Here is a 13,178-nt window from a genome sequence, read left to right on the forward strand (position 1 = left end):
CAGGCCAGGCTGGCAAAGCTCTTGCTGCACGGCTGTCACCAGGCACTCCTTAATGGATAAAGCTGTCATCTGAGAGCTGGAATGTCTTGCAGGCACAAAGACGAAATTAACTGTTCAATAATGTATGGGGCACGGAAAAAACTTTACCCAACAACTCGAATTGATTGCTGTAAGTGTTTTGACTGCACTTGCCTGCTTTGCATAAAGTCAGCGACTTTGGCAAGCCTGATGTTCACGTACATCCATTTCTCAGCTTCTTTCAGAATAAGAGTTGCGAGACTTCAGTGGCTGCCAGGAATGGGCTGTCTGGAGGGAGGGGGGAAAAGGGGTTGGGGAGTAGATGGCACCACTGACACCTCTCCCTTGAGAGCCTTCAGCGATTTCTGGGCTTTAAAACAATGTGTTACTGGCAGTTTATTGGAATCTTGCTGGAATGGATCAGCTTGGGCGAGTTGGGTGAATCACCGGGTATGGAATTCCTGGAGCTCTGTGTCCTCACTTTGCCCCTGGCTTGCCTCCTCCCCTTCCCTGTTAGGCTGGGACCTCTTGCAGAGAGAGGCTGTCAGTCAGACCTATGGGAGGAGGTCTGCTCTTGGTCACACATTTAACACCAGTTTGATAAACAATTTTCATGCATTTAAGTTGGACCCTGCTTATTATTTGGGACTTGGTTAAACACGTGCTGTCTGACGATCCCACAGGTACTAGAAACCACTGTATGTGTCTCCTCCACTTCTCCCTCTCTCACCTGGAAAAGGGGGAAAATACTAAGGTAGCAAAGCTATACTCTACATGTTTTCTGCCAAGCTCAGCCCTTTAAAAACATAACAAGATCCTTTGAACATAGCTCTGTTTTATCACAGGATCTTTATTGAAGTTTTAATCAACACAAGCAGCTGACAAAATAGGAGACTGTAGATTCGGCTGTACATTATGTATCTTCCTTGTGAGTCTGAAAAAAAAATCATCACATTAAAAGAAGATAAAATAAACAGCCCCGTTTAAAAAACAAACGAATCCCACCAAACCAAGGAAATCCTTTCACACCCCAAGGAAGGCCTGCCGTGTGGCGTGCCGACTGCAGCCCCAGAGTTTGGAGCCTCATGGAGATCATTACCATAAAACAAATAACCATCTCATTTTTGTCACCCACTATGAGTGAACTCAAAACCTCAGGCCCACGTCCAGAGATTCCTTCTCCACAGGCCCAGCCAGCTACGAAGGGAAGGAGGGTACCAGCCCCTATGTACAAATCCGTATCCTTTTCTCGGTCCAGCCACTGTGCCATGGCTCTGGATGGTGATGCATCATTCTGGCTGGCAGAGTCCCCTCCTCACCACTGCCTCCATCTCCTTTACTTGCTTCCTTTCTTCCCAAAGGAAGGGTCTCCACTTAGTGTGTGAGGGAGCACTGGACGAGAGGGAGGAGTGCTTTCCTCTTTCTATCCCAATCTCAGTTCCCTTTTTGAAGCCCTTCTGCTGTCTGGCACTCCAAGAAAGGTGTCTCCCAGGCCTACACAGTGATGTTATTTCCACAAGTGGTGAATGGAAACTATTGAAGAGATGGATCCTGGGGGCTACAGCCCAACTGGTGGGACTCTTGCTTTTCCGGTCAAAGTGATGTCTCTTTTCACTGAGAAAAGAAGCTAAGTCTATGTCAAAGAGAACTCAGGGGCGGGTGGTGCCGTGGAGTGTTGTGATGGAGAGCCAGGCTCTTTAGTTGTTTAGATCTGGATTTGAATCTCAGCTCCACCTCCCACAAAGTATGGGCCTAGCATGTGGTAAGGTTCTCGAAATATGCATTGACAGAAGGAATGCATAGGGAGGAGGAGGATGGGCAGAACGTGGTCCAGACGGGGCACCCGAGCAAGGAGAACATACAAAGTGTGAGAAAGATGAGCTGGATGTGGTCCCTCAGAAAGGTTTCTTGAAATAACAGATGAATACCTATTGGCACAGAAGCATTGAAAGGTCTGAGCTAGGACTAAGCACACTGGGGATGACAGGATTGGCCTGAGCATCCTTGGGGAGTCTGGAGGGTTACGTGGTGCCACGGGCCCTGTTGGAGAGCCTCAAAGGCCAGGCGGGGCCTGGGAATGAGCATCTGATTCTGGAATAGGACAGTGGCAGGATCTGTCCTTTGGGAATGATTACTTGGCCATACTGGAATGATGGTGAGTGAGCCAGCAGGAGCCTAGACACAGGCTTTGTCCAGGATGGCCACCTTGTGTTGGGTATCAAGGACCAGAGCTAAGACTGTCAGCATCAGATAAGGAAATGACATGGTCTTGGCAGGTCTTGGGGGAGATGGCTACCCAGTCATCCTGATCCTATGAATACTGTGCTGGCATTCATATCAGAGTTTCCATCTGAGAGTAAGATTTTCCAGGAAGCTTCCCTGGAAGTTCTGTTTCTGTGCATCTTATCAATTTGCAACCACATCCAGGGAACTGGGCCAGTAGGCCAAGACTTCTTCCTGTCATCCTTCCCCTCCCTTGCTTTCCTCAGATACTTGTTCCCTGTGTGCTCTGGCAGATGGTGGAGATACAATGATGAGACACATCAGGTTCCTCATTCCCAGATGTTCTCAGCCCAAAGGAGGTAGACAAACCAATACACAGGCATGGCCAAAGTGCAGAGGAGGCCAAGAGAACAGGATGACTAACTCAAATGGGAAGCATAGTTCACAGAGACTCATAACTCCCTATTGATCAAGAGTACAGAGGAACTTGGCCTCTCCAAAAAAGTAAGAGAGGTTCCAAACCTTACTCATTGCAGCGGGATGAAAGACTGGGAGAAAATGGAAGAAGTACACAGGAGAGTATGATTGGCTCTTATCTGAGTCCATTTGTGCTGCTACAACAAAATACCTCAGACTAGGTCACTTTTAGATAATCGTAATGTGTCTCTTATAGCTCTAGAGGCAGGGAAGTCCAAGATCAAGGTGCCAGCAGGTTTGGTGTCTGGCAAGGCCTTGCCTCTGCTTCAGAGATGGCCCCTTGTGCTGAGTCCTCACATGGCAGAAGGGAGAGCAGAGGTGGGTGGGGTGAACTTGTTTCCTCAAGCCCTTTTTATAAGGACACTAATTCCATTCATGAGGGCTAATCACCTGCAAAAGGCCCCACCTCTTATGCTATTGGATTGGGAATTAATTTTCAACATGCATTTTGCAGGAACACAAACATTCAAACTACAGATCTGTCCAGGCATGTGATTTGGTAGAAAACCCAGGCAAGCCCAGCCACAGCAGCTCATTTGAGCACTCGGGCCTGCAAGAGGCCACTTCGGAGTCAACACACAGGTACAGGATTCTCAGAAAAACTTTGCAATTATTCTGGCCACCTTTAACTTCTAGATTTCCCTGGGATACAGAGAGTACTTGCCCTTCAGCCTTAGGGAAGAGAAGTAAATTAGGTCAGAGCTGCATTTTGTCCTCATGGGTAAATGGGGGGAATTGTCGCAGAGCTTAGGTAACCAACGGCCAACTCCCCCATTCTGTCTCAGGGCAATTACAGTAAGTGATCTGAAGTGGTGAGAATGGAAATGATTTATTCTGAGAACCTTGTCAGTACCGCTGTTAAATCATTTGTATTTCATTATGGACCACGAGCGGGCTAGACTACATTCCTTTGCTTCAGGCCCCCGTGCCATTTCCACAACTGGTTATTTCAGGTGACAATTAACAGGAAATGATGCTAACAGCCCCAGGGTGGTCACTTTTCTGGGGGACTCTGCGTATTAAGTTTCAATTACTTAGAGTCTCCCATCTAAGTCTCCAAAAGGAAATGAACTGCTTTTATAGTTGTCACAGAAAGTCAGTTACTTCTTTTTTTTTTTTTTTTTTTTTTTTTTTATCTTTCCCAGTCTCTGTTTTGTCAGTCAAGTTTCAGGAAGTTAAACTAAGAGTTAAACTCAAGGTTCTCTGGGGTCTCATCTGTAAGAAAGTCATCTATTTCTTCTACAATCCAAACACCAAAGACAAAAATGAAAAGCATACGAAGCAAATCATAATGTGGAATAAAATAGTGTTTGTCTTTTTCCCTTCGGTATTTTAATCCCATGTTATGGAGAATGCTCTCAGCAGGGAACCCAGCATTTCCTGCCCCGATGGTCTCCATGTTCTTTCCTTCTTTTCTGAGGACTTCTGCTTCAGGACCACGGAATAGGATGTGTTGGTTTCCAGTGCAGTGTAGCAAACGGAGGTCCTGCCCAGACAGGCAGGATGTGCAGCATTTTCTGCTGACTGCAGCCGTCGCAGCTGCTGTGGTGCCTTTCTGCTAAGACAGCGAGCAGTGTCTGTTTGAAGTCTGGTCTTTGGGAAGGAGACCCAAGAGAACTTGAGCTGGGCTTGTCTGGATATCAAAGTCCAAATTAAAAATTTATTCTAGTGTTTGAAAAATTCCTGGCCAAAACCTTCATATGGATTTAAAAAATACAAACTCCCTGCTTTCTTCAGTGTCTCTGATTGAGGACGAGAGGATTTATTTCTAAAAAGAAAAAATGAAAGCGAGTCTGAACAGTTCCATAAAAGGACTCAGGTCAGACGGCCTCTTAGCTAAATCTATAAGAAAAGTAATCTGTTAAACCACTTTGGGCAACTGGGAAGCACTTGTGTTAGTTATCATTTGTGAATCTTCGTTTTCCCCCTTTCCTATTGCATGTCGGATCACCTGGCTCTTTCTGCTGGATGTAAAGGGTGAAGAATAAGAGAGTTCCTATTCCACACCCCATACTCCTACCCCATTAGACAGAAAAGTAGAGGAGAAAGCTCTGTTTAAAAGTCGTGATATTGGGAAGGAAAAAAAAGATTGCCAAGCAGATAATGTAATAGTAATTATGAAATTATTGATAAAAAGAACATAAAAATCATTAGGCCAAAACAGAAAAAAATTAAACAAGGAAAGAGTGAACATTTAAGCAATAAAATTAAACCAAGGCCATTAACAAAATATACAGAAGAAGTAGAACTACCTGACATGGGACATTATTAGTGAAATGTGATTTTGGTGGTGGTTGTTATTACTGTTTTTGTTTGTTTGTTTGAGAGGGAGTCTCTCTCTGTCACCCAGGCTGGAGTGCAATGGCGCGATCTCTGCTCACTTGCAACCTCTGCCTCCTGAACTCAAGTGATTCTCTTGCCTCAGCCTCCTGAGTAGCTGGGATTATAGGTACCCACCACCACACCCAGCTAATTTTTTTGTATTTTTAGTAGAGACGGGGTTTCACCATGTTGGCCAGGCTAGTTTCAAACTCCTGACCTCAAATGATCCACCCACCTTGGCCTCCCAAAGTGTTGGGATTACAGGCGTGAGCCACCACGCCCAGCCGTGAGCCAACACACCCAGCCATGAAATGTTGAAACAGAAGTTGAGAATGAGAAATTTGCTCCAAGGGCAGAACAACTCGATGAAGGATCAGGATGAATATATCAAGTTTAGATTGAAAGCAAAGTGCTGAATAAAAGAAAGTGACAGACCCATGTCAACAGACAGAAGCAATGGCAACTATGAAGGCAGACAGCCCCAGAACTACAAAGACACAAAACAGCCTGCAAAAATGAATGCTAAGCCTCAAATGAATTCATACAGATCCTCTGGTAAAGGGTTTTTGCTATTGTGGTTGTTTTGGTAAACTTCATAATTTGAAGTATATCTAAGATACCTAGCATTAGTGTATAGTTTGATTAATTTTTCAGAGTGAACACACCCACATGACCACCATTTGGACCTGGCCATGGAATAATGCCATTTCTGTAAGGCTACCATCTTGACTCCCACTTTCCAAGAGTGACCCCTCTTTGGACAGCCATCAGTATAGATTAGTTTTGTCTGTCATTGAAGGTCCATAGAGTCATACAATATCTTTTATTTCTTCCTTCACTCAACATTATAATTTTTATCCATACTGTTGCACATAGTGGTAGTTTGTGCATTCTCAGTGCTATATAGTATTCCATTGTATATATGCCATAATGAACACATTTCTCCTGTTGATAGACATTTGTGTTGCTTCTAGGGTCTGGCTAGTAGAAATAGCACTGCTATGAATATTCTTGTGTGTGACTTTTGATGCCGTTATATGCACATCTCTTTGTGTATATATCTAGGAGAATGGTTGTATCAGAGACTATGCATATGTTAGCTTCAGTAGATACCACAAAAACAATTTTTCAAAGCATGGCATCAGGTTCCATGCCTGCTAAAGGCATGTAAGAATTCCCATCACTTCAGATTCTCACCAGTATTCAGCATTGTCAATTTATCTTAAATTTATATTCTGATAAGAAAGTGGCTTAATATTGAATTGTGATTCTAAGTTTGCATACTTTCATAAGTTTGTTACCAATTTAGACATCTTTTTTGTAAAAGGACTGTTCAATAATTTTTTGTCCATTTTTAATACATTATATGTCATCTTGTTATATAAGAAATATTTAAATATTCTGGATGTATTTTTGGAAATACCTTCTCCCACTCTATGACTGGCCCTTTGATTCTCTTAAATGTATGTCTGTGTTTTCTTTACTTTTCTTTCTTTCATGAGAAGTTGTTAATTTTAATGAAACCAATTCATCAATCTTTAGTTTTATAGTTAGCAAATTTTATGCATTGTTTTGATTTATCTACACCAAGCTCATGAAGATATTCTCATATGTTATATTTCAGAAGCTTTATTGTTCAACCTTTTACACTTAGGCCTATGTTCCATCTGTAAGGGACTTTTGTGTATGGTGTGAGATGGGGGTCAAATAAATTTTTTCTTTTGGAAATCCAATTCACCTAGCCATTTATTTTCACACACTACATTGCAGTAGTGCCTGTGTTGTACATCAGGTGATTTCTATGCAGCTCTGTTTCTGGACTCTCAACTCTGTTCCATGGATCCATTTGTCTCTATTTACACCAATATCATATTGCCTTAATTACTGTGGCTTTATAAGTTTTGATATCTGGTAGTACAAGTCCTTCAGCTTTCTTCTTTTTCAATTTTGTCTTGACTACTTTTGACACTTTGTATTTCTAGGTAAATTTTGGAATTAGCTTACCAATTTTAAGAAGGAAGGGAGAGAGGGAGGGAGGGTAGATGGGAGCGAGGAAGCAAGGGAAAAAGAAGGAAGGAGAGAGAAAGAAAACCTGCTGGAATTTTGACTAGTATTGCATGGAAGCATAGGCCAATTTGCAGAGCATTAACATTTTTACAACTGTGGGTCTCCCAATCCAATTTACATGTTATATCTCCTCATTTATTTAAGTCTTTAAAAACTATTCTCTGTAATGTTCTGCATTTGCTATGCATTGGTCAAGTGCATATTTTGCTAAATTTATTCCTAACAAGGTGCTTAATTTTTTAAATACTATTATAAATGGCATCGAATTTAAAGTATTATTTTCTAATATTTGTTGCAAGTATACCAAAACATAGCTGATTTTTGTATGTTGACTTTATATTCATTAGTTTAGCTAAATTTGCTGACTCATCCTAATAATTCACCTGTAGATTCTATGCATATAATCATGTCCACAGATAATATCAGGTTTGTGTCTTTTCTAATCCTTAAATTTTGAAATTTATTTTTCTTTTCTAAACTACGCTGGCTAGAACCTCCAGTACACTGTTAGATAGAAGTGGTAAGAGTGAACATCCTTGTCTTGTTTCTGGTCTCCAGTAAGAGGGTTCCTATTTCATTATTAAGTATAGACTTTTATAGGTGAAAGGGTTCCCTTCTAGTCCTAATTTGATGCCAGTTATATTTTCAATGATAAACAAATTCTGAGTTTTACCAAATGCTTTTTATTCATCTTTTGAGGTATTCATATGGTTTTTCTTCTTTATTCTGTTTCTGTGGTGAATTATATTGATTTTTAAGTGTTAAACCAACCTTGCATTTTTAAAAGAAACTATTTTGTCATGCTATCTGATACTTTAAAAATATCTCTAGATTTGGTTTGCCACTATTTTGCTCAACAGTTTTATATCTATATTACAATGAAGGATTGACCTATAATTTTCTTCTCCTGGAATATCCTTGACAAGTTTCAGTATCAAAGTAATGCTGGCCTCATAAAATGAGTAGCAAAGTATTTCTTCCTTTTTCCAATCCCTGGAAGAATTTGTGTAACACTCATATTTTTTCTCATATGTTTGAAATAACTCCTCACTCAAATGTCTAGGCCTCATTTCTTTGTAGGAATTTTAAATTATATATTCAATTTCTCTAGCAAATAGGTGAATATTCAAATTATCCACTTTTTCTTCTATCAATTTTTGCATTTTTCTAGGAATTTGTCCATTTCACCTGCATGTTTAGAGATATTGACATAAAATTCCTCATAATATCATCTTAATATTTTGTTTAATGTTTGTAGGGTGTGTGTTAGTAGTTTATGCTTTTGTTTTATCTAGGTTAGTCTCTCCAGGGATCTATTTATTAGGCTTTCCCTGGAAATATGGACAAAGACATAGAAATTCATTATTCAATAAAAAAGAGAATGCCAACTGAAAGATATATAGTGTGTTGGTAGTTAAAGGCAAGATAAATTATAATTGATTGGGAAGCTCACAGGGACTTAAAGTGGGAAATAATTAAGATAAATCTTGAAGGAAAGTGGAATGTTGACAGTATTAATAGAAAAGGCGTTGTTGGCATAAGAGAAATTTGGATAATGTGTAGCAGAAAATTGGGAAAAGATGGGACGGTCTGGACAATCAAGAGATGTGAGTCATAGACAATGAGAAGACACTGAATTAATATTTTCAGTATTTTCGTATGTTGACTATTTGGAAAATATGAGGAATGATGTTGAGGAAAGACACTAAGTTGTCCAGCCTAGTGATTGGGAGAAGAAAAAGAAGGCAAGAGGAAGAGCATTTCAGGGTTAGAAATGTAGACTTTGTAGGTCCTAGTCAACAGCTGCAGGCTGGGGCCAAGACAGTGGAGGAGCTGTCAAGACAAGGAACAGCACAAGGATGTGATCAAGCTGTGTCCAGAACCATGGGCTTTCTCTCTTTACAGCATAAGAGGAGGAAGGAGTCAGTGAGCACAGACCAGAGAATGGAGCCTGGAGCCACACAAGCCAAGAAAGCGGGCTTTCTAGTAGGGCAGAGTTGATTCTATCAGACTCCACAGCTCAGCCGAGGGATGAGGACCCAGAAAGCCACTGGACTCACTCAGCATACAGGAAGTCACTGTGGGCCTTTGTGGTATATAGGGAGATAGTAAATGTCTGGCGTCAATGGGAAGAGAGAGAAGAGAGGGCTTCATTCTAAGGGGCATGCTTTTCCAAGCTGTGCAACCCACTCTGTCTTCCATTCACAATTGTTTATTGGTTGCCTCCGTATTCCAGGCACAACGCTAGGTATTCATTATATAGTAGTGAGTAAAATAGACATGATCCCTCTCCTATTGAGCTCATATCTAATGAGGAGCTAAACATCAAATAAATATAAAGAAATGATTAAAAACCATGATTAGTGCTTGGGGAGAAGGAAGAGGGAATTATGAAAGAGAATAAAAGGAGGCCAATTTAGATTGCAGCGGGGATTGGGGAACGCTTGACCATGGATTACACGTAGAAGCATGAAAGAGTTCTGACAGCATTGAAATAACAAGATGGGCTGTTTGAGTGCCTCCTTCGGGGGCCAAGTAAATTCTGGGGTTCTAGAACTTGCCAGGCATCATAACCCCACAACTTCATCTAATTCCCAAACCTCCCTCCCCATCACATGCCTGTCTTCAGGAGACAGAGAAATCAGTCAGAAAGCAGAAACCACCACAAATCAAAGGAGAAAATGTGTAGCTCAAGGCAAAATCTTCTTCCAAAGAACACAAGGAAGATGAATCTACCATTGTTGGGTTATAACGCTGGGAGATTATGAAGGCTAACATGATTAATTGTAATTATCATTTATAATGTATACTCATAATGATATTGCTTCTAGAACATCTTCATTATCTTTCACTTTTGAAATGCTTGGGCTTCCCAACAGATTTCAGAAGGGGCTTTTATTGGGCCCAGATCATCAATCCAAACCTTTTAAGGTAAGGGTGTTGCTACCTCAGAAGCCAAAGACACATTTCCTATCCTGGAAAGCACTAAGTAGTCATTAGCTTCTTCAATCTGTTTACCAGCCCGCCTGTCACTGGGGTTCGACAGGCCTCAAAATTAATACTCTGCTCTATTTGTCCATCACAGGGCTGTCCCACAGACTGCGGTTCTCAAGTGGCCTCAGGCAAGCCTTATTTCATGCCAGAGCTGAGTTCCTGGGGAAAAACATGTCTAAATTGAATTTGGTTTATTCAGTTCCATTTGAAATGAAGTCTTGTTTAAAAGAAAGCCATACTCGATTTTTTTTCAAGCAAATCTTCACCATCTGACCTAATTGGTCTCAGAGACCCTAATTTGGAGACATTTCATGCCCTTCATTTATCATTGTGGCAATGTCAAAATCAGGATGGTTTCTTTCAACCACCTATGCTGCCTTTGTAAGAGCAAGGATGCTCCAAGCAACACTACTCTCCCCAAGCGTCATCGAGGCCCCTCTCTCCATAATCGCTGGCCACCCTCTGTCTGTCTCAGTTTCCTCTGACTACACTGTAGGGCTCCCCAGGCCTCCTCACTCTTGTCTCTCTTGGACACCTGCTCAGTGGGAACCCATGTCCTTGACCATCTCGGCTGGCCCATGCACCTTGGCCTGTTTATATTCAGACCCTTTGGAATCCACAGGGACAACTCACCAGTGACCAGGGGCAGAGCAGCTGTATCAACTCAGCTTGGGGAAGCTCAAGTATCCAGTGATCTTGGCTGTGTGGAGTTTGAAATTAAGCCCAATGTATTACTCACAGCAAAACCAGGGGCCAGCCAAGTTAAATAGAGCACTCCCCGAAACATTCACGGACTGATTAGAGAAGGAAGCTCTGATTTGAAGAGAGGCTATTTTGTGTCTCCTTTTATTTTTTTAAACAACACACTTCCCATTAGTGAGATGGGAAAAGTAGAAACCTCAAAGAATGATATTTATTAATTTTAAAAGTTCAGGTCTGTGACCATATGCCATGTCCCTTTAACTTCATTATAATGGCCACACTTTTATTGAGGTCTTCCTTTGTCCAGAAACTGTGGTAAGCACTTCGTAAGCATCTTCTCATTTAATCTTTATGAAAACTCTGTGATGTAGGCACCATTCTTATTCCCCTTTGCAGATGGGCAAGCCGAGGTCCAGAGAGAGTAAGCACACACTAGTTTTAAGTGGTAGAGCTAAAATTTGAACCCTGGCAGTCTGCCTTCCTATTCTTGCGCACTCTTAAACAAATGTAAGTACCCAGGAGCTGTCATGAAGAGAACCCCTCAAGAGAAAGCTGTGACATTACCCCATGGGTTCATAAGTGGGCGAAAGTTTTTTTTTTTTTTTTTTTTTGAAAGATCTCTGAAGGCCAGGAATTCAATAAGGCGGAACACACCCCACTGAACCTAGCAGGGCTTGAGTTTGCAGATTATTTTCCAACCAGAAGGAGTTCACTGACTTGGAGAAAGAAAGGAGATCATTTAATGGACTTACAGAAAATATTTTTGTTTTCGCTTTTTTTCTCTCGCAGAACACTTCAAATCTTCCAGGCCATGGTTCATTCCCTCTGTTGGCCTTTCTACCTGGGATTGTTATGAGAGGCCTGAAGCTAAGTCCCCGTGTCCCCCACTGGCCAGGCCTGCCCTCTCATTTGGTCAGGGCACCCATACTGCCTTTGCAGCTGCATATCCACATAGACATGTTTATTGGAGCGCTGAGAATCTCACTTCTCAAAAAGCCCCGGGAATTAGATTGTTTTCCACACTGAAAGTTTTCGTTTGAAAAATAACCCTCTTTGTTTAACTAATGAAAAGGAGGGGCTGCTGCTCGCTTCTCAGGCTGGGTAAGAATTCCATGGGCAGTAATTCTGTTTCTCAGTGGAAAATGTTTCGGTTTCTTAATGTTGTTTTGCAGACTGGTCCCTGCCCGGCCCTTGCTCCCAGGACCACACATATACACATGTGCACATTCACCCATGCACAGTGCAGCATTTTCCACCCTTCCCTGTTGGGGATGGTTGCATCCTCTTTCCAACACCTGCAGAACAAAAACTAGGTGGGTCAGTGGCTGTCACCCAGCCAGAGGCATCCCTGCATGTACGGGAACAGAACGCTTTCCCTGGCCACACTTTCAACCCCAGAGGCTGGGTGGGCCACAGAGGAAGGAAATTGGACTCCAAACTTCTCTTGTTTCTGTGCATCTCCATGTCAAGCAATTCTCTCACACCGTGGAGGGGGTGTTCTGTAACATTCCCTCCTCATTAGGTTCATATGAAATGGTGATAAACACAGTGCTGTCATCATTGGACTTACAGTGTGGCCAGCATGGTGCTGAGTAGTCTGGACTGCACAAAACAAATCAAAACATGGCCCCAGGAGACAACTTAGTGGTGGTAGAAAAAGCACGGATGCTTGCATTTAGACAGACCTGCACTGTCACTGAAACAGCTCAGCCCACGTGCAAGCAACTGCTGAACTACTCCGAGCCTTTGCATCCACAGCTATGGACAAGAGAAGTTATATAACTCACGGGCAGGTGCCGTGCCCTGGGTGGTGGCTCTCACATAGTAGATGTTCAAGGAACATCTCTCTTCTTCCCTCCCCTTTGTTCTCTGAAAACTAGCCGTCTCCCCTCTAGCTGGGGGCCAAGCCCCATTCCTGCAAAACAAATTACAAACAATTGAGTGCAGCCACAGCAGAGCTGAGTTCAGAGCAGGGTGTCCTCACCAAGGTCCACTGCAGAGTTAATGTGTACTGTCAAGGGGGTGCTGTGTGCTGTAGGACTGGGGGATCCAACACCAGTGGGAACTGTTAGGTCTGTTATCCCGAAATTTGAAGTATTCCTTCTCTCTACAGTCTTTTTGTGAGACAGATGTATCTGCCCTGAGTATGTGGCTTAAACACAGTTCTGCTTAAAGCAGGCAAAAGGACTGGGCAAAATAACCGCCATGTGAAAATAGACATTTAGGAGAGCCGCATGCATTAAATGTAAAGAGAAGATTAGCTGTTAGCATGGAGCAAATGAATAGCTTTAAAAGTAGACAGGATAGTATGAAACAAGTCTGTCAGTCAGACTGCTTTTAGTTTTAAGTGATGAAAACCTTCGTCTATATTACCT

The 13,178-nt window shown here is 42.2% G+C and overlaps 1 non-coding gene across 1 annotated transcript in view; it reads right to left on the reverse strand.

Annotated features, from left to right (window-relative positions):
- Positions 1 to 848: 848 nt before the first annotated feature.
- The window catches only part of LOC103219419 (uncharacterized), a 72,995-nt gene continuing 60,665 nt past the window's right edge, over positions 849 to 13,178 (reverse strand). The window contains exons 2-4 of the transcript XR_005240423.2: positions 12,591 to 12,718; positions 12,035 to 12,098; positions 849 to 952 (exon numbers count right to left, since the gene is read on the reverse strand). This is a non-coding gene — a transcript (uncharacterized protein). The remainder of the gene's footprint in view (positions 953 to 12,034; positions 12,099 to 12,590; positions 12,719 to 13,178) is intronic.

This window comes from Chlorocebus sabaeus, chromosome 12 (assembly GCF_047675955.1).
Source record: "Chlorocebus sabaeus isolate Y175 chromosome 12, mChlSab1.0.hap1, whole genome shotgun sequence".
NCBI lineage: Eukaryota > Metazoa > Chordata > Mammalia > Primates > Cercopithecidae > Chlorocebus > Chlorocebus sabaeus.